This window comes from Myotis nattereri (assembly GCF_964212035.1).
Source record: "Myotis nattereri genome assembly, chromosome: 11".
NCBI classification, from domain to species: domain Eukaryota; kingdom Metazoa; phylum Chordata; class Mammalia; order Chiroptera; family Vespertilionidae; genus Myotis; species Myotis nattereri.
Window position 1 is genome coordinate 66330824 of NC_138086.1, and position 27003 is coordinate 66357826.

Below are 27003 nucleotides of genomic sequence, written 5' to 3' on the forward strand. Positions count from 1 at the left end.
GGAAACAAAGATATTTTGTTAAAAGAAGACAAGAAGTCTGTCTCACCCTCAGTACAAGCTCCCAATCTAACACACTACACATACACTAGTTCCTAGTACCATCCTTACACCTGGTATAGAGGGCCTTCCCAGGACCTACACTTTACAGTGCCTAAAACTTCAGGAACGCATCCACCCCAAAAATGTATTAATGAACACATGAGCAATTCTTAACCCTAACATTTACTCTCATGACTAATGCTATTTAAGTCCAAGGGGAATATTTTTTCACTTTTCTTGCCCCCATATTTTAAAATTAGAAGTGTCTTAATCCAAACATCATGAGGGTTTAGGAGAGTACCTTTGTTGACTCTGGAGAAAAAGTCTACACTGGGATATAGAGCAAATGTGAGAAGCAGAGCACTTAGGTAAAGGAAAATACAAACTAACTTGAATATCCTTTCTCTTAGAAAGCATGAATGCATTAGATTCTTGTGTAACAAAGTATGGTTTCCCAGTGGTTGCTAAATATACATTTTCTTGATTACCTTTGTGTTCAATTTTAGTTCCTAAACTTGTTGAATTTTTCCCCCAGTTGAATTTTGCAATTATTGCACTAGACAAAGAGGAAAATTTAGCAATATTAATATAATTTATATTATTGCTAAATAATCATATGTAGACATGATACATGTTCTTTAAAATTAAAGCCAGATGGATATTGAATGATAAATTTGTGAATACTTTTATTCTTACAAAAATATTTCAAAAATCTAAGTAAATTTTAGAAATAAAAAGTTCTAGCATTTTAAGTAAATGTGGTTAAATATAGATATTTAGTCATTATATTAAGTATTTTGCCTATTACTTTTGAAGACTTGAGAACTCTAACTTCTGAGAACATATGAAAATAATTTTAGTATTTAATTTTATATTGATTTACTGACTATTCAAAATATTATCAAATTTTATGCACTTTGAATATTATTTACTTTCTAAACACTGAAGCACAACAATGTGGCAGGCGAATAAGTACATGCAGTCGTGGTCACAATATGAATTTTCAACAAAATAGGATTTATTAAAAAATATGGTTAGAACTGATAAATCATTATGAAAACTACTAAAAAAGATGGGGAATAAGCAAATTATTTACAAAAGAAACATCCCTAAAACTAATGTAATATGACATGGTACAGTATGAAATGGCAGAGTACTGAGAAATGAGTCAGGGCCTGGAGATGTGTTAAGGGGTTCCAATTCTTTTCTAGAGACCTGAGGAGATAATGAAGAAGCTAAGTATATGAGTGATAATCAGTTTCATGTTTTAAATATATCACTCTGTTCTGTGGAAGCAAATCTATTCACCAAAGGACATACATACTTGGATGACAAATAACAATGACTTATATTTTGAGCTTTATATGTAGACACACATTCTTTGCAATGTTCCCAAAGTCTGAAGGACAGATGTAGCAGCATTTCAACACTGTTCCTTACATATATTTTTCCAAAGGTTTGACTTAGAAGAATATGTTTTAGATTAACATAGATAGAAAATTAAAATAATCTGGTGTGTTTTTTAACCAATAATTAATATAATTTAACCAATTATGCTAATAGCTAAATGTAGATATCATAAGGTTAATAACAATTATGAGCCATTGATAAGGCTTCTCAATATTGAACACAAACAATGAATATGCTTCTGAGTGAGATATGATTTATTAGATGAAATTTTTCTTGAAAATATTACCTTTGATGTGTATTTTTATGTAATGGCTTCAATACAAGAGAATATTTAGAATAAACTGTCTTACTAATTTACTTACATGATGTCATGGAGATCTGTTTTCAGGATAGTCATTAGTTGTAATCAGTTCTCTCTCACACAAGGCATCTTACTTCCTGCGAATGAAAGAGTATAATTGATCATGGAAGGTTGCAGGCATTTTTCTAACAACAAAGTAGGCAGTATCTTCCCAGAAATGGTTCAATTTATGCAGCAGTTTAAGAAGGTTTTATTAAGGGCAAGTAAGGTAAATCATCGGAAGCTTGTTAAGTGTTCCTTATCTCCTTCTTTACTGGAGAAGATAATTATTCAGAAAACACCCTTGGTTCAAGGGCAGATTAAGTTTTGTGGAGCCAATATAAGAAGAAAACAATATTATGAACATAATATTTGATAGAAGCATAAATATTTACACTAAGAAGTCACATATAAAAATTAACTAAGGCGTGACAAATATCACAAAAATTAAAAAACCTAGGAGATAAAGTAATAATATTGACATATCTCTAGTATATTTATTACTTGGTTGCATATTCCTTTTTTTCCCTTGATTGATTAAGGTATTACAAATGTGTGCTTACCCCCCCCCACAGCCCCCCAAACCCCCAGTCCTGCCCTCACCCTCACCCCTTGTTGTCCGCGTCCATTGGTTATGCTTATATGCATGTGGTTGCATATTCTTTAATCACCTCTGCATGTGACACTGATTTCATGAAATCATTTTCCATCAAATGAACAGAAAGATAATTATTCTATCTACCAGTATTGTTAAAAAATATTGGTAGACCAAGAGGAAGCAGCCTGGAGGCCTGACAGTCCCGCAATCCCATTGAAGGGGCGGAGAAGGAAGGAAAAAGATGACCAGCTTCCAGCTAAGCAGCGCGACAAGGCAGAGGAGGCGGAGGAAGAAGACAGAAATTGCACCCCAGGCCCCTTTTGTAAGGGCAAGTGGAAAAATAAGGAACAGATTCTCATCTTTTCTTCCAGAGGAATAAATTTCAGAACAAGACACTTAATGCAAGACTTAGGAATGTTGATGCCTCATTCTAAAGCAGATACTAAAATGGATCGTAAAGATAAGTTATTTGTGATTAATGAGCTTTGTGAAATGAAAGACTGCAATAAATGTATCTATTTTGAAGGTAAGAAGAAACAAGATCTCTATATGTGACTTTTCTAATTCACATCATGGACCATCTGCTAAATTCCTAGTTCCAAATATTCAGACCTTCCCTGAACTAAAGATGACTGGAAACTGTTTGAAAGGTTCTCGGCCCCTTTTGTCTTTTGACCCTGCTTTTAATGAATTACCACATTATGCTTTGTTAAAAGAACTCTTAATTCTGATCTTTAGTACACCACGCTACCCTCCCAAAAACCAACTATTTGTGGACCACGTGTTTACTTTCACTGTTTTGGATAATAGGATATGGTTTCGGGAACTTTCAGATCATAGAAGATGCTGCTCTTGTAGAAATAAGACTTTATTTCATCTTAAATCTCATAAAGATTTTCCAGGGAAGTTTTGGAGGACCAACTTTATATGAAAAGCCTCACTACCAGTCACCAAACATGCATTAGCGTAAGATATGCATAAGATCCATCCCAGCTGCAAAATACAAGGAGAAACAGCAAGTTAAAGAGGCCCAAAAACTGAGAAAGAAAGAACCAAAGACTATCCTTCCACGTGATCCCACAGCAGATGCTTTTGTTACATCAGCTGAGGAAAAACCTATAGAAATATAGAGGGTAAAACCAGAGCCAAAAGTTGATTTAAAAGCAAGAAAGAAAAGGGTTTACAAAAGACAAAGAAAAATGAAACAGAAGGTGAACAGTGGAAATGCAAGATGAATCATTGGATAACTAATTTTTCAGTTATTTTATATTTATTTTGTATTCAATGTGTAAATACTCTTATTATTCAGGACTATCTTACACCTAATTAGTGTGGCATTTAAAAGAAAAAAATAAAATCTTGTGGCTTCAGTGGTATCTGTTTTTCTAAATAAAATATCACTAGACCTCAAAAAATATTGATAGTTGGGATTTGTAAAATATGTATTATCATTTACATAGATGTTTACATTATTGTTTAGTTTGGTGTTCTACAAACACAGGAACACTAGTAAATTACATTTTGTACAATTTCCACCATAAAAGAAAAAATGCATGGTATTATTTAAACTATTTTTCTGCATTTTTAAATATATTTCTCATAGATATTTTCAATTGGCAAGGCATCAAAGATATCTACTCTTCTGCTCCAAATTTTAACCTGTTTGAATGTTGGGTTTTCCACAGACTAGCTTTTGGTTTTTTGCATTTTAAAACCCATTACTTTCTCTTCCACTACTCAAAATATTTCTAGTACTTAGTACCCAGTACTTAGCACCCTAAGATATCAATGATTAGACTTCTGGATTTGTCACTTATGCAGAGTGAGTCAGCAAATGGGTAATAGAAGTTTTGCTGAACAGCATTACACATGAATGGATAAATATAACTTAACTTCTGTGAAAGTGATTACAAACCACATATATAAAGCCCAGTAAATCCAAATATCTCAGTCATTTAAAATTCACATTGGCTGGATCCCTAAAATGGCCACTAATGGCCAGCATGAAAGAGGGGAATTCAGAAAGGAAAGTGACTGATTGTAGCTAAAATGTATTCGTGGGTTGTTGGTTTTTTTTTTTCAAATTTATAAAAACATATGATCATGTGAACACGTAGTACAAGTTGCCTTCCCAGGATGTGGTTGTATCATTCTACAATACATACAAAAATTTTATGAGTATTTCTCTCCACCCAGATTCCAGAATAATTGCCCCTTTTCCTTGCCTCTTCAAGAGGTAGTAAGTTCTGTACTCCCCCTTCAACCCCAACACACATTATTAGGAGACCTGAAGTGCTGCATTATACCATAAGGTTTTCTTATACCATGCCATTCCTCTCAAACTGTTCCTTTGCTTAAAGACGCTTATTAACTAACCACTGAGGTTATTCATCTGTTTGCTGCAAGGAGTATTGATATACTCTCTTATCCTTCAGTTTTTACCTTAAATGTAACTTCCACACCAAGTCATTTTCCAACCATTGTATTGGTGCCATTTTTTTCTCCTTATTGGAGTGCTTCATTAACATTTGTCACAACATTTATCCAAATTAATAATTATATATTCATTTGTTCATTTACCAAAAGTCCCCTGGTTCTAAATACAGTGCCTACCATATAATAGGTACTAAGTAGTATTTGTAATAAAATCCCATAATGAGGTGAATTCACCCAGCCCCTAATGCCCAAAAAAGTGAGGTTAAGTTCTTATATTTGGAGGAAGGGAAGAGACTGGAACAGAGGGTAAGTTGAAAGGCTAGCCACAGGTTGTGGGACAGGCAACCCTATCTCACAAAAGGTGTCTCTTGACCTTCCCAGCATGTCTCCCAACCTGTTCTCCTTGCACCAGAAAAAATAGGGGCATCAAATAACTATAAGATTACTGAATGCATTGCTACTCTTACAGATGTTTCATCACAGACACAAGAACAAGCATTAATTCCATTGACAACAAAGCCAGTGTGCACATCTGATACCAGGTAATGCCAAACCACAGTTGGAATCAAAATTCTTGGTAGGTGTGTTAGACCATAAGCACCATAAGCATTTAATGGTCTTATTAAATTTGCAATAATGTGATCCGGCATTTATAAGTCTAGATTTTCTGGAACCCATTTACTGCATTATGTTGTATGAATGAGTGAAAAAATTCATTTATCAGTATTTCTCCAATTTCAAATAATATTTATGATTAAATAAGGAATAAAATTCATTTTAAAAAACCGAACTTAAACTTACAGTGTTTTGAGAGAAATAAAATAATTTAACTTTGTAAATAGAAAATTAACTATTATCAAAATGTTTTACATTATTTCTTTCTTAGGAAGAATCATGTTCAACATACTGGAAATTAAGTGTTCTAGGAAATTCAATATCTGTTTCTATTTTTAAACATTTCTTTTTACAAAGTTTAAAAAGCAAGTTTACACTTATTAAATCATTTGTGTGTAAAAGCCTTATGAAATAAGTCTACTTATACGGTAAATAGAGTCATCAACATTTAGTCCATTCCTGTTTTCTCTTATTTCTTATATATTAAAGCTAAAAATTAATCTGCCTAGACAACCTTGCATGTAGCGCAGGCCATGCGCCAATCCAACCAAGGAAAGTATATAGAAGTCCTAGGGATTTCAGGAAAGCGTGTTTCTTTATACAACACCTTGCTCCTTCTCCTCCATTACCTTTTCATCTTGACTGGAATGTAGCCATAGAGAGTGGAGACAACAAAGCAGTGATATTTCAATGATGAAAAGAAGTCTCGAAATCTCACAAGACTTTGACCCTGAAATCCTTGAGACATTGAATCAAGGCCAACAATTGCCTACTTCTTGGCATCTTGTTGCATAGTAATTAAATACATATCAAGTTTATTTAAGCCTCATTTAAATTCAAGTTCAATTTATAGATGGGTAAAGTTCAGCATCACTTGCACAAGTTTACACAAAGAATAAGGGATACAGCCTTGACCTAAATCAGGATGTTGGAGGGGAGGGTGGAAGGGAAGTACCCCATTCGACAGTTGACAATCTAAGAGAAAAACAAAACTTGTATTAAAAGTAATATATTGAAATATGTGATAATTTATTAGTCTGGGTGGTTTAATAAAAATAGCAAAACCTTTTTGAGTAGTTATAATGATGTGTCAGTCACTTTTCTAGCCACTTTACATACATTAACTCTTTTTATTCTCAGCATAATCCTATTAGATAGATGCTCTATTATGCAGAGTTTTAACGGGAAGAATATTGAAGGTATGAGAAGTCATGAGTCTTAAAGTAACTTGTCATAAGTGACATAACCAATAAGTGACAGAACTGGCATTTAGACTCTGGTAGTCTGGCTCCAGTGGTCATGCTCCTAGCCATTGCCTCACACTATTTCTCACTGGTCTGTTATGTCCATTTTAATGATGTACATATTTCATCCTAATTTTAGGATAACATATTAAACTTAAGGAGTTAAAATTTTTTGCAGCTATAATAAAAAGAGAAAAGACATTAACACATATATAGCACTTTGTATGCTCCAGACACTATTCCAAGTAATCCTATATAATAAAAGCCCAATATGCTAAGTGTCTGGTCGTCTGGTCAGCCATTCAACCAATCAAAGTGTAATATGCTAAGGCTGCTCAAACACTCACCATGATGTGCACTGACCACCAGGGGGCAGAAACTTCGACCAGTAGGTTAGCTTGCTGCTGGGGTCTGGCCAATTGGCACTGAGCGAGAGGGGCTGGACACACCCTGGAGTCCTCCCACGGTCCCTCTCTGGCTGGCCAACCTCCTGAGTCCCTCCCTGGCCCTGATTGTGCACCAGTAGGGTCCCTCGGCCTGGCCTGCACCCTCTCGCAATCTGGGACCCCTCAGGGGATGTCAGAAAGCCAGTTTCAGCCCAACGGGGGAATGACCAGTCACTATGACGTGCACTGACCACCAGGGGGCAGACGTTCAACACAGGAGCTGCTCCCTGGTGGTCAGTACACTCCCACAGGGGGAGCACTGCTTAGCCAGAAGCTGGGATCACAGATGATGAGCACAATGGTGGTGGCGGGAGCCTCTCCCACCTCAGCGGCAGTGCTAAGGATGTCCTACTGACAGCCGTCAGACATCCCCCAAGGGCTCCCGGACTGCGAGAGGGCACAGGCCGGGCTGAGGGACACAAGTGCATGAATTTTGTGCACCAGGCCTCTAGTTACATATATTAACCCATTTAATCTTCATGACAAAATAACAACCTAATAAGTCTGGAACCATTGATTATCTTTATTGTATAGAAGAGAAATTGAATCCCACCAAAGCTAAGACATTTGCTCAGAAGTGGTGCAGCTGGGATTCTAACTCAAGAAATCTGGTTACAACTTTTGGCTCTTAAGCATTTCAATAGCAAAGCACATAACCTTCCCCACTGCACAATAGTTAAGGCTAGTAAAGTTTATAAAGGAGATAGAGTATTAATTGAACAGTCAGGGAAGGCTTCATGGAAGGGGAAATTTGATCTGAATGAACTTTGAGGATAGAAGAAAGTAAGTAGGAATAAGCAATAAAACAGATTCAAAAGTTATGAGAAATAAAGAAAAGTCTGAGAATAATTCCAGAATATCAGAGTCAAGTAGAAACATAACATTCAATGAGATCAGTTGTATTTTTTAAAGCAACAGATTAATTTTTAAATTTGAGAATTTTTAAAAATCCAAAGTTTAGCTTCTTCTACTTTCACCCACCAATACTTGTTGACTCAATTCTTGACTATTATCAATTTATTCAGTTTAATTCTATGATAATTTATGTTCTGACTGGCAACTCTTAGGTACAATGAAAATAAAATTTAAAAGTTATGATTTCTGCTTCCAAGGAAATTATAGTCTTCTAAATTTTTAGACCATGTAACTGTCTCTTTCACCATCTTCCTTTCAATTTTTGCATCTAACTGATTTTAAGACACTACTAAAAAGTTCAACAGACCAATTCAATAAACATGTATTGAGCAACTACTATCTCCCAGACATTGTACTGGAGCTGGGACTGCAGAAGCTTGTTAGAGGAGAAGACACATAAGCAAATAATCACAGTATAGTGTGGTAAGCATAATGAAGCAGCAAGGTCCATGTGCTCAGGCATCAGTAAAGAGGGCATGCTGGAAGGGGTGAAGTAAGAACTGGACCTATGGAAAAAGGTTTAAAAGCTAATTCAAGGCCCTAGCCACTTTGGCTCAGTGGACAGCGTATCGGCCTGTGGACTGAAGAGACCTGGGCACATCCCTTGGTTGCAGGCTCAGTCCTCAGGAGGGGCCATGCAGGAGCAGCCAATTGATGATGTTCCTCTCTCATGGATGTTTCTATCTCTCTATCCCTCTCCCTTCCTCTTTCTCTAAAAATAAATAAAACGTATAAAAAAAATAACTATCACCGAGTGCTTACTGTAAATCAGGTACTGTGCTAAGTGATGGTGATACAACACTGAGAAATGCAAATGTTATCTCTGTACTTGCCAAGCTTATAGACCAATAGAATGAAACCAATCCTTTGAGATGGCAAAAACCTGGAGAATCCTATATAATAAAGCCTAATATGCAAATCAACTGAGTGGCAGAACCACCGGTCGCTATGATGCTCACTGACCACCAGGGGGCAGACACTCAATGCAGGAACTGCTCCTCCCACAGGCTCCAGGCCAGCCAAGGCAGGTGCCAGCGGGGGCCCCGCAGAGGGAGGCGACCAGCAGCGGGGCCATCTGGGAGGGCAGGGCCAGCCAGCAAGCAGATTGGTGCCATCTCCTCCCCCCCCCCCCATCACCCCGCCAGATGCCGGTGAGTGGGCAGCGCCAGGCTGGCCAGGTGGGTGCCAGGGAAGGGCCCCCTGATTGTCCCGCCGGTCACCCCACAGATTGGCCCTGATCGCCGACCAGGCCTTGGGACCCTCCTCATGCATGAATTTTGTGCACTGGGCCTCTAGTAAAGAAATAAAAGATGAAAGAAAAAAGAATTGCAAGAAGAGGAGAGACAACACAGAAAGGGATTTTGGAACCAATAGAGTTTGTTAGACTTTTGAATCAGCAACTTCTAAAAATGGAGGCATTCTTGGAATGAGAGCCAAATGAGAGGGGAAAGCAGGGATCAATTACACCACTTGAATCCAGTAAGTTTTATAGTTTGAGAAAGGTCAGACATCCAGATAGATCTGAAAAGAGCAAGAATTAGTGCATAGAAAGCACAATGGATTGATGACTCAGAGGTATTAATTTTCTTTGAAAGTGACAGCTAGGTCTCCCACTATGCCCTACCAAGTTAAAGTAGATTTGTTTCTTGGTGCCCGTGAAGAAATATGTCAGATTGCATGGATATGATGGTATATTTCACTTCACAAAGGTGTCTGTGACTAAATGCCATGCAAACTGAATCACATTTGTGTTGCTCTTATGAAATGCAGACCTATACTTCTTTTAATCTAATAAAAAAACAAAGAACCATTTCTAATAAGAATAATTTTCTGCTTCTTTTTTTTTTAGTAAATTTATAAATCATGTAGAAGTTTTTTACTGATACTTCAATAAGTATGTTTTGTTTTTTCAAGTGCAATATTAGACCCAGTGTGGGATACTATGATTATAAGATATAGTTTGACATTTCTTGTCCACATGACTTTTGAAACAGCAACTTCTAAAAGTGCAGGCTGTAAGGAGCCCCCTTTGCTTCAAGTACACAGCAGTGACATTAAATATAAAATAAGTAAGCCAGACATATATAGCAAGATCCAAAAAAGGGAACTATCTCCATAAATAAACACAAAACTACAATATCAGCTTGAATTATGTCTACTGAGCTATCAGTCATAAGACAGAAGAGATATATGGGAAGTCCATTCCTTCTACAACAGAGAGTACCCTATAGGAAACAGGAGAAATTAGTTAGTCTCGAAGCATGACACAAAGATCCGGGGCTAGAGGGCACTCCCAGTATATCTTCTGAAAGAAAGCTAAAAAATACTGCCAGGTCTGCCTAGACTTCTAGTTTATATAAAACTATGCACCTCAGTAGAAAAAAGAACACAGGTAGGTAAACCTTCTCAATAGCAACCTAGCCAAAACTACCCAATGGCTCAGTATGTACTAGTATGTGGGTATTATGACATGACAGAGATTCAGCTTCTAGTATAGCTATGTAGGTAGGCCCATACATAGCCATAGGTTGATACTCCAGACTAAATACAAAAAACAACTACCCGTGGATACTAAGTAGCAAACAAAATCAGGCAGAATGTGGAGGAGTCAAAACTTTGAGAGGTACCCAACACAAGAAGGGTTCTCCTTCAGTTAAAGCCCTTCCCTGCTGGAAGGAACTTCACAGAGCATCTTGGGAGGAAGCAAGCCCTGCTGGCTGTGGAACAGGCAGCCTAGTGCCAGGCAGAGTCAGAGGTAAGGGGAACCAGACAGCTGGCAAATGGGGAGATAGAAGTGCTGGAAGCTGATGACACTTGCATGCCCCATAATAATATTTTGGTGGATTTTTAAATTAACAATCAAAAAAGTAAGATCAGTATGTCAATGTTGAGGATATAAAAAATGTGTTAAAATTAGGAATATAGAGGAAAGTTTCTGAGTTAATCAGGAAAGTTCATGATAGGAAAAATAATATTACATAGAAAAAATAAAATGAAGGGGTTAAAAAATAAAAAAAAAATAAAACACATTGGACGTTAACTTTAAAAAATACAGCAACTGAAATAAAATCCAACTGAAAGGTAATTGAATAGCAGAAATAAGACAACAGTAAATTAATGTATTGAAGTAAGATGCAGGAAAAATAAACAAGGCAAAGGAAAATTTAAATAATAGATACAATACATGGATAAAGGATCCAACCCATGAAAAGTAGCTATTCCCAAAATCAGATCAGAACATTTAACAATTGTTGTTCATGCCCCACTCAGTTCCAGTATGAGAGGACAGGCAACCTATAGAAATCTGAAATAACCATCCTCAGGCCAAGGAATCCTGTTCTCATCCTCATTTACCAGGTCAGCCTATCACATTGTTCTATCCTAAAAGCAGAGCAAATGCAGATCACAATTTATTCTCAGTCCTCTCAGCTAATGAATAATCGAGACAATTCAGGGTTTTACCACCAAGAAATGTAGTTCTTGATTTTTTGAAACCAAGATGGCAACATAGGTAAACACCTGAAATTGCTGCCTCGCAAGACCACTTCAAAAATACAACTAAAAGACAAAACGGGCACCATCCAGAACCACAGGAAGGCTGGATGAGTGGAAATTCTACAACTAGAAGGAAAGAGAAAAGCACACTGAGACTCAGAGGAGGTGCGGAAGTAAAGTGCAGAGGTACGGAGGCACACGTGAAAAGGGCTGGCAACTGAGGACTCGGTTGTCTTTTTCAATTGGGAGGGAGTCACAAACTCCTGACTGCTCTGAACTCCAGTTCCAGGTGAGTCTCTGGGGAGGAACTGGACTGTCTGGCATCGGGCGGAACTCGAGGGCGGCTTTCTCTTGGAGGTGCTTGCAGCGATTACCGGGACACTGAGATGCGGGGCCTCTTAGGGCAGGACTGAGGATCAGCCATCTGTTTGCTCCACCCTGTTGGTTCCCTGAGACCTGGCCCCACCCAAGCTATTAGCAGAGGCTTTTGCATATGAATGGCCTGGCCCTTTGCAATCTAAAATTACCTAATAAACTGCAGCTGGGTCAGAGAGACCCAGAACATCCAAAAGAAGGCCCAAGGCCCCACAGCAGCTTGCATTGCTTCACAGCTGGGCCTCCTCTGGGCACCTCCAAACCCCAAACAAAGAAGAGGAATCTGCTGATCTCTTCATAGCTCATGCTGGGTAGACTCAAGCAGAGGCTAAATTAGCACCTCCTTAGATATCCAAGAGCCAGTGTACCCAGTGGTCAGAGTGGGACCATCCAGATTACAACTCCTTGGATCTATAAGGGATACACTCAGGGCGCAGACTCAGTGAGTACCAAAGTCCCACTGGAGCAAGTCTTGCCCCATAAGGGTGTCTTCAGCACAGAAGTTCTCCCACCATAGACACAGCTGATTCTCACAGCCAATTGTCCTGGAGGTCAATTCCTCCTAGTGATACCTACAACAATCAAGGCTTAACTACAATAAGACTGTGCACAAAGCTTACAAAGGGGTGCACCAAGAGTGTCCACCTCAGGTAATTGGGGAGGCTGAGACACTGGGCCCTATAGGACACCTAGCACACAAAGCCACTCTATCAACACAGGGAAGCAGCCAAAATGCAGAGACAAAGAAACAGGTCACAAATGACAGAAATGGAGGAAAGCAAACTACTGGATATAGAGTTCAAAACCACGGTTATAAGGTTACTCAAGGATTTTCTAGAAACTGCCAATAAATTTAGTGAGACCCTTGAGGATATGAAAAAGGACCAACTAGAAATTAAGCACACACTGACTGAAATAAAGAATATTATACAGAGATCCAACAGCAGACTAGAGGACTGCAAGCATCAAGTCAATAAATTGAAATATGAAGAAGCAAAAAACACTCAACCAGAAAAGCAAAAAGAAAAAAGAATCCAAAAATATGAAGATAGTGTAAGGAGGCTCTGGGACAACTTCAAGTGTACCAACATCCGAATTATGGGGGTGCCAGAAGAAGAGAGAGAGCAAGTTAGTGAAAACCTATTTGAAGAAACAATGACAGAAAACTTCTCCTACCCGGTGAAAGAAATAGACTTACAAGTCCAGGAAGCACAGAGAACTCCAAACAAGAGGAATCCAAAGAGGACCACACCAAGACACATCATAATTAAAATGCCAAGAGCAAAAGAAGACAAAGAGAGAATCTTAAAAGCAGCAAGAGAAAAAGTTAGTTACCTATAAGTGAGTATCCATACGACTGTCTGCTGATTTCTCAACAGAAACTATGCAGGCCATGAGGGAGTGGCAAGAAATATTCAAAGTGATGAAGAGCAAGAACTTACAAACAAGATTACTCTACCCAGCAAGGCATTTAGAATTTAAGGTCAGATAAAGAGCTTCACAGACAAGAAAAAGCTAAAGGAGTTCATTACCACCAAACCAGTATTATATGAAATACTGAAGGGTATTCTTTAAGAAGAGGAAGAAGAAGAAGAAGAAGGTAAAGATAAAAAATTATAAACAACAAAGTGACAACAAATACTTATCTATCAACAAATGAATCTAAAAATCAAATGAATAAAAAATCTGATGAACAGAATAAACTGGTGAATATAATAGAATCAGGGGCATGGAAATGGAACAGACTGATGGTTCTCAGAGGGAAAGGGATGTGGGGGGTGCAGGAAGATTGTGGGAAACTGTTTATTACCTTCACTATCTGATAAGCATAGACAGAGAACCCCCGAAGGCTGGGTGCCTTTGAAGCCCTCCCAAAGGTCGGAGCTAGGCGCCACCTCTGTTTGTCCAGACAGTGGTAGCTGAAACTACTCCCCCATTTATTATTATGTAAATCCTTGCTGATGGGCTAGTCTGCCTGTTACAGGGGGTCACCTGCCTAGGGCTATGCTATGGGTGCATCCCAGATCAATAAAAGCTTGGTGAGGCCTGAGCATAGAGGAGAAGTCCTTCGGGACTTGCCGCCTGGTCCCCCAATATTGCAAAATTATCTCGTGTCTTTTTCTCTCATTTGCTGTGCGGCTCCTCTTTCAGATACCGAACCCTACTCCACGCGAGTCGTGGAAGGAAACACACTCAACAGAAGATATTAGACAAAGATCTTATATGCATGTATGCAATACCTATGGACACAGACAATAGGGTGTTGAAGGCCTGGGGTGGAGCGGGAACCGGGTGGAGGGGAGCTATGCAGGTAAAAAAGAGGGACATCCATAATAATCTCAACAATAAAGATTAAAAAAAAAAGAAATAAACATCCTACAATGCACAGGCTATCCCCATGACAACAAAGAATTGTCTGCCACAGTATATCAACAGTGCTGCAGTTAAGAAACCCTATTCTAATAAAACTTATTTAGTGCAAAACTTTATAATTTATTAATGATATAATTAAATTTGCCTAGAAATGCACTTGAAATTTATGGACCCCAAGAAGAAAGATTAATTAGATGTGAACCCTGAGAAGCAATTTATCTGCTAAGACAGAGTTCCATGGTCAACCAAGAGCCCACATTTTACAAAACAGGAGCCTAGCAGGTACTCTGTATACCAGGAAGAAGCTCAGGCTGAACTCTCGGCTTCCCAGCTTCCTGCAACTATGCCCAGCTTATACTATCTTCTCTCAGTCAACCACTGCAAGGAAAGCCTAGTTTTGTCTTTTGACCAATGGATTGAGACCTGGCTCGTACAATCAGAACTGCACAATTTGGAAACCTCATTTTCATAAAATTGAGAACTCGGGCAGAAACTTCTCTATATAAGGCAGCCTCCTCTTTGTCTATGTCAAACACAATTTTGCTGCTAGCTGAGTCTCTGTCTCCCTGGCCGTAACTCTTTTTGCTCAAATAAATGTTTATTATTTTTCATTACAATCTAAAGTTAATTTTTATTTGCAAAATAAAATGATCAAGTACCAAACAAAGCATTTTCTCTGTGGTAAAAAATAAAAATACCCAAAAGGGAAAATTCCTCATGAGACATTTCCTATAACCAGTGGACTGAGAAAGTGAGATCTTAGGCTTGATTAACAGATGTTACCTGTAACAATTACCAATGTAGCTCCAAATTTTTTATAGTTGTTAGCAAACCATTTCAGCAGGGGCATGCTTTCATATTCTATGTAGTTACCACTAGTGATGGCTCTCTTCTTGGAATAGGCCCTTTAAGTTATTTTAGGCAGTTAAAAGAGGGATATTTGACGGAAGATGGCGGCGGTATAGGCAGACGAGTCCCAGGTCGTGTCCCGGAGCGAATGGAGTGAGTAGCTGAAACTAGTAACATCCACCCCGAACTGGCGAAATTGCTCAGCTGGTGAGATGGTTTGCAGCCCGGAAGAGCAGAACTCCCCTGGAAAGGTAAAAAAAACAGGTATTTGGGCAGGAAAGTTTGCCAGACCTCTGAGCCCAGAGAGTCGGAGGGAGACCGCGTGGCAGACAGCCGCGTCCCTTGGGACAGGCACAGCCCCTGACGGGGGAAAGGAGAACCTTGGGATTCCTGGCGCCGCCGGGGGAATTGAGAGCTGGTTTCTGTGATCACAGAGGACTGAGCCTAAAGGGGGCAGCCTGAAGAGCTGACCAGACCATGCAGTCCCGGTAAGAGAAGAAGCTTACAGAAACCAAGCCTTTCCCGTTTCCCCGCGGCCGGCGTTTGTTTGTTTGTTTTTACTGAATCCTGTTCATGGGACATTTCGGATACAGACACTCACCTGTGCTGAAGAGAGGGAGAGTGTGCGGAGGAGTGGAATCTGGGGAGAGACTGAAGAGAGAAGGGGGGCCGGGAGAGGTGGCAGCAAATTGAGTGCTGAGACACCCCTGAGCCCAGGACTGGGGCAGCCATTCTCTCCAGAGAGTGAGACTCCTCCCCCCAGCCCCCAGGCAAGGAGCACAGCCACACCCAGATTCCACCCTGTATGAGATCAAGGATTAAAATAACCTGATCAGTCGCTGGGAGTTAACAGGGTCTGGCCTATAGAGGGATTTTCAATCCCAGCAACAACACAGCGCCAGTAACTAACTATTACGCAGCCAGCTCTGGGCAGTGAACTTCCACTGGACAGAGAGGCCCTATAGCCTCAGAGGCCAACCCCAGAACACTGCCACCCAGAGGCTGACCCACAAACTGACTCATTGCTAAACACAAAATAAGGCAGTCTGGGAAACAAATGCGGCTTGCTTTAAAATAAGGACTGTGGTTTACAACACAGAGGAACAGTGTATCACAGGGAAACTCAACACTCTCCTGAATACCTGGCAGGTCTAAGGCGAGCCACACTGAAGAATAGAAGAACCGAAGGACCTTCACTACGGCAATTTTTTTTTTCTTTTTTCACCTTTTAACTAAGAAACCAATTTTTTTTCTTTTTTTTCTTTTCTTCTTTTTTTTTCCTTTTTTTTTCTTTTTTTTTCTTCTTTTTTCCATCACCTGATTTTACCCTTTTAATTACTACCTTCTTATTTTTAACCAGTATTATTACTGCTACCATTTTACCATTTTTTTTAAAGTGCCATTTTATTTTCTCTTTATTTTATTTTGGGATTAGTGTTCTCCATTCTATTTTCATCGTTATATTATTGGTTGTTTCTAGTTTGCATTCATCTCCAGGGAGCTGTTGCTGGAATTTGTTGGGATTAATGGCTGTTCTATAGGAGTATTCTCCTCATATAAAAAAGTCTCTTCCCTTCTTCCACTTCATTCTCTCTTTTCGCTCTTTTTTTTTCTTTTCTTTTCTTTTCTTGCTTTTATTTTCCCTCCTCCTTTTTCCCAATTTCATTTTTGCACTCCTTTTTTTGGTCCCTACTTTCTTTTCTTTTTTCTCTTTTATCTTTTTCTCTTCCTTCTTCCTTATACCCTAATTCTCTTAATTCAGGTGGTCAACTTTATTTGGGGTTATTAATGTCATGAATATATTTGAGTATAGTGCCTGGTACGTGGTGCCTTGTTGTGTTGTATTTTGTGCCTTTAAATCAACGCAGCAGATCCAAGCAACAGCAACCTCCTGAGCACCACACCCTCTGCTGAGGAACAGCAGCTGTACGTGAAACCTCGCCCCACCAGCCAGGAGAGCCACCACAGCTGTGAACAGCACCCACCAGAGGAGCTGCTGCCAACTGAAGAGCAGCTGCTACCGCAACCACCCGAAGAGCAACCACAGACCAAGGAGTCACTGCCACAGAGGGAGCAACCACTGAACGACTCAACGTCTAGATATGTCAGTGAGATCAAACATGGGTAGACAAAGAAACCCCCAAAGGAAAGAGAAGGAAGACTCTCCAGAAAAGCAGCTAAGTAATTCAGAGGCATGCAACATGACAGAAAAAGAATTCAGAATAAGGGTCCTAGAGTGCATAAACCGGATGGAGGAAAAAATCGACAACCTCTGCAAGAAGCAAGAAGAAACAGATGAAAAAATCGATAACATATGGAAGAAGCTAGAAGAAACAGATGAAAAAATCAACAACTTAAGTAAGACCCAAGAAGAAATGAAGAGTGATATAGCTGCAATGAAAAACTCCATTGAAAGTATCAACAGCAGACTAGGAGAAGCGGAGGATCGAATTAGTGAATTAGAAGACAAGGAAGCAAAACACACCCAAAATGTACTGCAATTGGAGAAAAAAATTAAAAGACAGGAGGAGAGCCTAAGGGAGCTTTGGGACAACATGAAACGAAACAACATACGAATAATAGGGGTACCAGAACAACAGAAGGATGAACAAAGGTTAGAAAACCTATTAGAAGAAATAATATCAGAAAACTTCCCTGAGGTGGGGAAGAAAAAAGTCACACAAGCCCAGAGAGTCCCAAACAAGGTGAACCCGAAAAGACCCACACCAAGACACATCATAATTACCATGGCAAATGTTCAGGACAAAGAGAGAATCTTACAGGCTGCAAGAGAGAGACGGAAAGTTACATACAAGGGATCTCCCATTAGATTGTCAAATGATTTCTCAACAGAAACACATCAGGCCAGAAAAGAATGGACAGAAATTTACAAAGTGATGCAAAGCAAAGGACTGAATCCAAGAATACTCTATCCAGCAAGGCTATCATTCAAACTTGAAGGGGAAATAAGAAGCTTCACAGACAAAAAAAGGCTAAGGGAGTTTATCAACACCAAGCCAGCAATGCAAGGAATGCTAAAGGGACTGGTATAAAAATAAGAAATAAAAAGCTCAGAAAGAAAACAGCCACACAAAAACAGAAATGGCTACAAACAAGTACCTTTCAATAATAACTTTAAACGTAAACGGACTAAATGCTCCAAACAAAAGACATCGAGTGGCTGAATGGATAAAAAAACATGACCCATACATCTGCTGTCTACAAGAAACCCACCTCATTAGAAGGGACTCACACAGACTGAAAGTGAAAGGATGGAAAAATATCTTTCAGGCAAATGGAAAGGAAAAGAAAGCTGGGGTAGCAATACTTATATCGGACAAAATAGACCTCAAAGTGAAGGCCATAACAAGAGATAAGAAAGGCCACTTCATAATACTAAAGGGATCAATACAACAAGAAGATATAACTCTGGTAAACATATATGCACCCAATGCAGGAGCACCCAAATTCATAAAAAAACTCCTGGAAGATATCAAAGGAGAGATCGACAACAATACAATCATAGTAGGGGACTTTAATACACCACTGACAACACTGGATAAGCCCTCTAGACAAACAATCAGCAAAGATACAGCAATCCTAAATGACTCACTAGATCAGATGGACTTAATAGACATCTTCAGAACACTTCACCCCAAAGCCAGGGAATATACATTCTACTCAAATGCTCATAAGACATACTCAAAAATAGACCATATATTGGGTCACAAGCAAAGTATCCCCAAATTCAAGAAGATTGAAATCATAAAAAGCGTCTTCACAGACCACGATGGCATAATATTAGAAATAAACTACAATAAAAACAACCCAAAATACTCAAACACCTGGAAGCTGAATAGCATGCTATTAAATATTGATTGGGTTACCAATGAAATCAAAGAAGAAATTCAAAACATCCTGGAAACTAATGACAATGAAAACACAACAATCCAAAACCTATGGGACACAATGAAAGCAGTCCTGAGAGGGAAGTTTATAGCTCTACAGGCCTATCTCAAAAAAAACAAGAAAAAATGGTAGTAAATCATCTAACTCTACAACTCAAAGAATTAGAAAGAGAGCAACAAGAAAAACCCAGAGTGAGCAGAAGGAAGGAGATAATAAAGATTAGAGCAGAAATAAATGACATAGAGACCAAAAAAACAATACAGAAAATCAATGAAACCAAGAGCTGGTTCTTTGAAAGGATAAACAAGATTGACAAACCTCTAGCCAGACTCACCAAGAAGCAAAGAGAGAGGACCCAAATGAACAAAATCAGAAACGATAGAGGTGAAATAACAACAGACCCCACAGAAATACAAATGATTGTTTAAAAATACTATGGACAGCTCTACTTCAACAAACTAGACAACCTGGAGGAAATGGACAAATTCCTAGAAAAATACAACATTCCAAAACTCAATCAGGAAGAATCTAAAAATCTCAACAGGCCAATAACTATGGAAGAAATTGAAGCAGTCATCAAAAAGCTTCCAGCAAACAAAAGCCCAGGACCAGACGGCTTCACAGGGGAGTTTTACCAAACATTCAAGGAAGAACTAAAACCTATCCTCCTCAGACTACTACAAAAAATTCAAGAGGAAGGAACACTTCCAAGCTCATTCTATGAAGCCAGCATCACCCTAATACCAAAACCAGGTAAAGACAACACAATGAAAGAGAATTACAGGCCAGTATCCCTCATGAACATAGATGCCAAAATCCTCAACAAAATTTTAGCAAATCGTATCCAGCAGTACATCAGAAAGATCATACACCATGACCAAGTAGGATTTATCCCAGGGATGCAAGGATGGTACAATATCCCCAAATCAATAAACGTGATACATCACATAAACAAATTGAAAGAAAAAAACCACATGGTCATATCAATTGATACAGAAAAAGCATTTGACAAAATTCAACACCCATTTTTGATAAAAGCTCTCAGCAAGGTGGGAGTAGAAGGATCATACCTCAACATAATAAAAGCCATATATGACAGGCCCACAGCCAACATCATACTCAATGGACAAAAACTAACACCATTTCCCCTAAGAACAGGAACAAGACAGGGATGCCCCTTCTCACCACTCCTGTTCAACATAGTACTGGGAGTGTTAGCCGTTGCAATTTGGCAAGAAGAAGAAATAAAAGGCATCCAAATTGGAAAAGAGGAAGTAAAACTGTCCTTATTTGCAGACGACATGATATTATACATACAAAACCCTAGAGACTCCATCAAAAAGCTACTAGACTTACTACATGAATTTGGCAATGTAGCAGGATACAAAATTAACCCCAAGAGATCTGAGGCATTTCTATACACCAATAGTGAACTTTCAGAAAGAGAGATTATAAAAACAATCCAGTTTACCATCGCACCAAAAAAATTAAGCTACCTAGGAATAAACTTAACTAAAGAGGTAAAAGACCTCTACTCAGAAAACTACAGGACGTTGAAAAAAGATATAGAGGAAGACATAAACAGATGGAAGAGCATACCGTGTTCATGGATTGGTAGAATCAACATCATTAAAATGTCCATACTACCCAAAGCAATTTATAAATTCAACGCACTTCCCATTAAAATACCAACGGCATACTTCAGAGATCTAGAACGAACTCTCCAAAAATTCATCTGGAATAAAAAAAGACCCCGAATAGCTGCAGCAATCCTGAAAAAGGCCAAAGTAGGTGGGATCTCAATACCAGATATCAAGTTGTATTACAAAGCCACTGTTCTCAAAACTGCCTGGTACTGGCACAAGAATAGGCATATAGATCAATGGAATAGAATAGAGAGCCCAGAAATCGGCCCGAACCAATATGCTCAATTAATATTTGACAAAGGAGGCAAGAACATACAATGGAGCCAAGATAGTCTCTTCAATAAATGGTGTTGGGAAAATTGGACAGATATATGCAAGAAAATGAAACTAGACCACCAACTTACACCATACACAAGAATAAACTCAAAATGGATAAAGGACTTAAATGTACGACAGGAAACCATAAAAATTCTAGAAGAATCCAAAGGCAACAAAATCTCAGACATATGCTGAAGCAATTTCTTCACTGATACAGCTCCTAGGGCACTTGAAACTAAAGAGAAAATGAACAAATGGGACTACATCAAAATAAAAAGCTTCTGCACAGCAAAAGAAACCATCAACAAAACAACGAGAAAACCCACTGTGTGGGAAAACGTATTTGCCAATGTCATATCTGATAAGGGCCTAATCTCCAAAATTTATAGGGAACTCATACAACTTAACAAAAGGAAGATAAACAATCCAATCAAAAAATGGGCAAAGGACCTAAATAGACACCTTTCAAAAGAGGACATTCAGAAAGCCATCAGATATATGAAAACATGCTCAAAGTCACTAATCATCCGAGAGATGCAAATCAAAACAACAATGAGGTACCATCTCACACCTGTCAGACTGGCTATCATCAACAAATCAACAAACAACAAGTGCTGGAGAGGATGTGGAGAAAAAGGAACACTTGTGCACTGCTGGTGGGAATGTAGACTGGTGCAGCCACTATGGAAGACAGTATGGAGTTTCCTTAAAAAACTGAATATGGAACTCCCATTTGACCCTGTGATCCCACTTCTAGGAATATATCCCAAGAAACCAGAAACACCAATCAGAAAGGATATATGCACCCCTATGTTCATAGCAGCACAATTCACCATAGCTAAGATCTGGAAACAGCCTAAGTGCCCATCAGTAGATGAATGGATTAGAAAACTGTGGTACATCTACACGATGGAATACTATGCTGCTCTAAAAAGGAAGAAACTCTTACCATTTGCAACGTCATGGATGGAACTGGAGAGCATTATGCTAAGTGAAATAAGCCAGTCAATGAAGAAAAAATACCACATGATCTCACTCATTCATGGATAATAGAGACCATTATAAACTTTTGAACAATAATAGATACAGAGGCAGAGCTGCCTCAAACAGATTGTCAAACTGCAGCAGGAAGGCCGGGAAGGGTTGGGGGGCAGGAGGTAGGGGGGTAAGAGATCAACTAAAGGACTTGTATGCATGCATATAAGCATAACCAGTGACATAAGACATTGGGGGATAGGGGAGGCTAGGGGACTGTCTAGGGCGGGGGGATAAAATGGACACATATGTAATACCCTTTGTAATACTGTAAGCAATTAAAAAAAAAAAAGAGGGATATTTAAAAAATACCTTCTGAATCTTCTGCTTCTTAAAAAAATCAGCCTAAAAAATCCAAATGTCAAAGAGACACATTTTGGGGTGGCAAATTTTGCTCCCCTAATCCAACAAAAGTTGAAATCAAGAGTGGAAGATTTTAATAACTAAGTGGATAAGGTGACCTGTGTTTTGTATGTCAATCAGCTTCTTTCCCCAGCCATTCCTCTTGTACCCAAGAGACTCATGAACAAAGTGGCCATTAGCAGCGTTGGGGGTTATCCATGGGTTAAGCCAAAGGGACTTCTACTTTCCAAGACTGACCTGGCTGCAACCATTACGAAGTGCCCACTCTGCCAGCATCTGAAATCAACACAGAATTCTTGATATGGCACTTTTCCGCCGGGTGAACAACCAGCTGCCTGTTGGCAGGCTGATCACATTGAAATGCTTCTGTTATGAGTGTGGGAGTGCTTTGTTATTACGGAAATAAACACTCTGCGTCTGAGTTTGTCTTCCATGCATGCAATGCTTCTTCCAAAATAACTTGTAGAATTCCTTATCCACCATCTTGGTATTCCACATAGCATTGCTTCTGAACTCACCAGTCTTAATGACACTGTTGTAACTAACCTAGTTATGAATAACTGAAAAGGAGCAAAGGGAAGACCAAATTTTATAGACATGCCATTTGTGCAGCTTTGCCAGGAAGCTGCAGTTTAACACTCCCCAGGGACTGGGCAGGGGGGAAATGGATATAAGCCCAATAATGTCTGGGTGCCATTGGGAAGGTACTTGCTTCTCAGTCACACCTGGGAACAGGTCACTGGCCAGAATAGGCATGGCGACTGCAAGCACAGGAAGAGTTGAGATACTTAAACTCCTAAACAAAGGAGTTTACTCTCTTACCCTCTTGGTTCTCACTCCTGGCCTGCAGGGCTCTCATGCTGCTTAATTTACCCACATGACTGTGGGCCATGTGAACCCCACACACATGGACTAATAAACTGCAAGGAGCCTAATACTAAACTGGACCCAGCTCCACCATGGAACCAAAACTTTGGACTCTAGATTTGCTTCTAGCTCTGCTGAATCCCTGCTGCACCTCTTCCAGGACTGAATTAAGGGAAATGGGACTTTAGAAACATAACAACAAATAAACACTTTTTTTAAATATATTTTATTGATTTTTTACGGAGAGGAAGGGAGAGAGATAGAGAGTTAGAAACATCGATGAGAGAGAAACATCAATCAGCTGCCTCCTGCACATCTCCTACTGGGGATATGCCCACAACCCAGGTATATGCCCTTGACTGGAATCGAACCTGGGATCTTTCAGTCCACAGGCCAACGTTCTATCCACTGAGCCAAACCGGTTTCAGCCAAATAAACACTTTTTAATGGTTTTAATGAGTTCTATTTCCTTTCACAAACTTAAATGCTAATCAAAAAAATATTCTACAGCAATGAACTCAAAACAGATGCAATGACCTCACTGAAGACCTTGAAAGGATTTCAGAATAAGGAGAAATTCACATTCCTTTCACTATCTCACTACTCAGGAAAGTAAATGATATCACAGTCATTTGATAATGATGAACATATGCTTGGCCTTTTAAAATCCTGTAGGCCTTTTAGTGTTTAAAATTAAAAAGAGAAAAAAATGCAAAGAATGCCCACTAGGGCTAAAATTGTATTTTAGGTAAAGATACCTTCATGACTTAAAATATTTAGAAATAATTTGCTTAATTATACTCCACCAGCAGTTTCTCTCCCCACACTTGCAAAAAATACTTGTCATTTTTTAAAAATATATTTTATTGATTTTTTACAGAGAGGAAGGGAGAGGGATAGAGAGTTAGAAACATCCATGAGAGAGAAACATCGATCAGCTGCCTCCTGCACACCCCCAGACTGGGGATGTGCCCACAACCAAGGTACATGCCCTTGACCGGAATCGAACCTGGGACCTTTCAGTCTGCAGGCCGACACTCTATCCACTGAGCCAAACTGGTTAGGGCTGATTATCATTTTTTAATGTTTTCATATCTATTAGAAAAAAACATTGGAGATTTATTGAATACTAGAGGCCCAGTGTGCATCATAGCAACCAGTCATTCCGCAGTTCAGTCGATTTGCATATTACCCTTTTATTATATAGGATTTTATTTGATTATTACTAGATCTAATTAACTATTTATTTATTTATTAATTTATTCTTTGTTGAATTGCATATTTATACCTAATTTGCACCCAATTGTTACAGATAGCTTTTTAAAAAAATATATATTTTTATTGATTTTAGAGAGGAAGGGAGAGGGGGAAAGAGAGAGAAACATCAATGATGAGAGAGAATCATTGAATGGCTGTGTCCTGAATGCTCCCTACGGGGGATCGAGCCCACAACCCGAGCATGTGTCCTTGACCGGAATCAAACCTGGGACCCTCAGTCCACAGGCCCACATTCTATCCACTGAGCCAAACCGGTTAGGACACTGCTAGCTTTTTTTTACCAGAGTATTTGTTATATATTTGTTACCAGAGTAGGACTGGGACCCCAGTGGGTCTGCCCAGCCATGGCCTGGAAATAGGATTCTTCTTCAGTGTCACAGGAAAGGAATTTCAGGGACATATGAACATGAGGATTTTAAACAATAGTAGATTTATTAGAGTGAATAGAGATAGTATGCCCTCGGAGAGGCAGAGACGGGGCAGGCTCTAGGGCAGCGGCTACTTCAAGGTCCCTGCTAAGCCTCCATATATTTTCTTGGATTTGAAAAATAGCAGACTTTCTTTCAAACTATCCAATCTTTTCCCTGGGTCTTCCCGGGACTGTGCTTTGCCCTCATCATATCCAATAATTTTCCTGGATCTTTTAGGGTTCCGTGCCCTTATCCTATCCAATCATTTTTCCAGATTTTTCCAGGCTAGTGTCCTTCCTCTTTATAGTGGTTTTCTTGGCTTCTATTGTGCATGCACTCAGTAAGAGGCATTTCCCTTCTGGTTTTCTCACACCCCTGTTAATCTGGCAGACTGGTGTCAGTTGCTCTCTGGGGGACTGAAAAGTTTCTTTTCAGCCAGGCCAGCATAGCTCAGTGGTTGAGTGTTAACCTATGAACTGGGATGTTACCATTCAATTCCCAGTCAGGGAACATGCCAGGGTTGTAGGATCGATCCCCAGTATGAGGCATGAAGGAGGCAACTAATTAATGGTTGTTTCTCATCATTGATGTTTCCATCTCTCTCTCCCTCTCCCTTCCTCTCTGAAATCAATAAAAATATATATATATTTTTAAATTTCTTTCCTGACTACTCTAACACCCAGAATGACTGTGAAACTGTCCTTTCCTAGTTAATCTGGCTTAGTCAGATGTCTGGCTCCCTTCTCTTTCATTAACTAACTGCCTACTGTAACATATTGGTGATAATAACACTTCATAATGTCACAAATATTTTCACATATTTCCACTCCTGATCTACTTGTAATGGATTAAATTACAGTGGTATAATCCTTTCACTTGTATATAATTATTAGAAGATAAAAATAGCCCTAGCTGATTTGGCTCAGTGGATATTGTGTTGGCCTGCAGACTGAGGGGTCCCAGGTTCAATTACAGCCAAGGGCACATGTCCAGGTTGCAGGGCTCTATCCCCAGTGTAGAGTGTGCAGGAGGCAGCCAATGAATGATTCTCTCTCATCATTGATGTTTCTATCTCTCTCTCCCTCTCTGAAATCAATATATATATATGAGTTTAAAAAAGTACAAAATAAATAAATAAAAATAAAACTCAAAGTCAAGGTTCAAACAAAATACTATATAATGTTATTTAGTTGTTTGTTTTTTTCTTTTCCTTTTTGGGCTGAGTGTTCTTTGTCACAAATACATCAAAGAAGTAACTCTAAGCTAAAAATTCTATTAAAGGACAGAGAATTGGACATGAGATCATTCTTTTCAGACAACTAGCTAGAGTTTTATCTTTTTTTTTTTTTTTTTAGAACCCCTGATTAAATTTGTAATATCATTTGAATCCAATTCATCTGCCTGGAGCTATGTTAATTTTTCTCAGAATAGTATAAATATGACAAGAATAATTTTCATTTTTTACATTTTTTTCAAATTATCCTAAATATGATATTTAATTATTCACAGGTTAACAGTGCCACTGTTCCTGAATTATGTTGCTTAGTTAATTGAAATTCTTTAGAGAAATATTAATCTTTTTAATGCTTGTAAGTCTCAGAGAAGAAACATTATATATCTATGTGCCGCAAGCAATATCCTGACTTCCAGGCAACTAAAATTCTTGAAATAAATAAGTTAACTCCACCAAATAAAAATCTTAAATAGCAGAAGTTTCAAAGATTAGAACAAGTATAATTTTCTTGGCTAAATATTCATATTGATTTACTTTATTTTATTTTTATTGTTTTTTAAATTATTATTTTTATCCTCACCCAGGATATTTTTTCCATTGAACTTCAGACAGAGTGGGAGGAGGGAAGATAGGAAGGGGGGAGAGAGAAACATCCATGTGAGAGAGACACAGATTGGTTGCCTCCTGTATGCACCCAATTGGGCTGGGAATGGAACATGCAACTGAGGTACTTGCCCTTGGACAAGGAATTGAACCACTAAGCCTTCAATCCGTGTGTAGACCCTCTGACAAGTTGTTTCCTGAAAAT

At 38.9% G+C, this 27003-nt stretch overlaps 1 pseudogene across 1 annotated transcript; it reads left to right on the forward strand.

Moving 5' to 3' along the window:
* The first annotated feature begins 1967 nt into the window (after positions 1–1967).
* LOC308526783 (ribosome biogenesis protein BRX1 homolog) lies at positions 1968–3622 on the forward strand (annotated as a pseudogene). The gene is made up of 2 exons: positions 1968–2013; positions 2557–3622. The product of its transcript is annotated as a ribosome biogenesis protein BRX1 homolog (transcript).
* The last annotated feature ends 23381 nt before the right edge of the window (positions 3623–27003 follow it).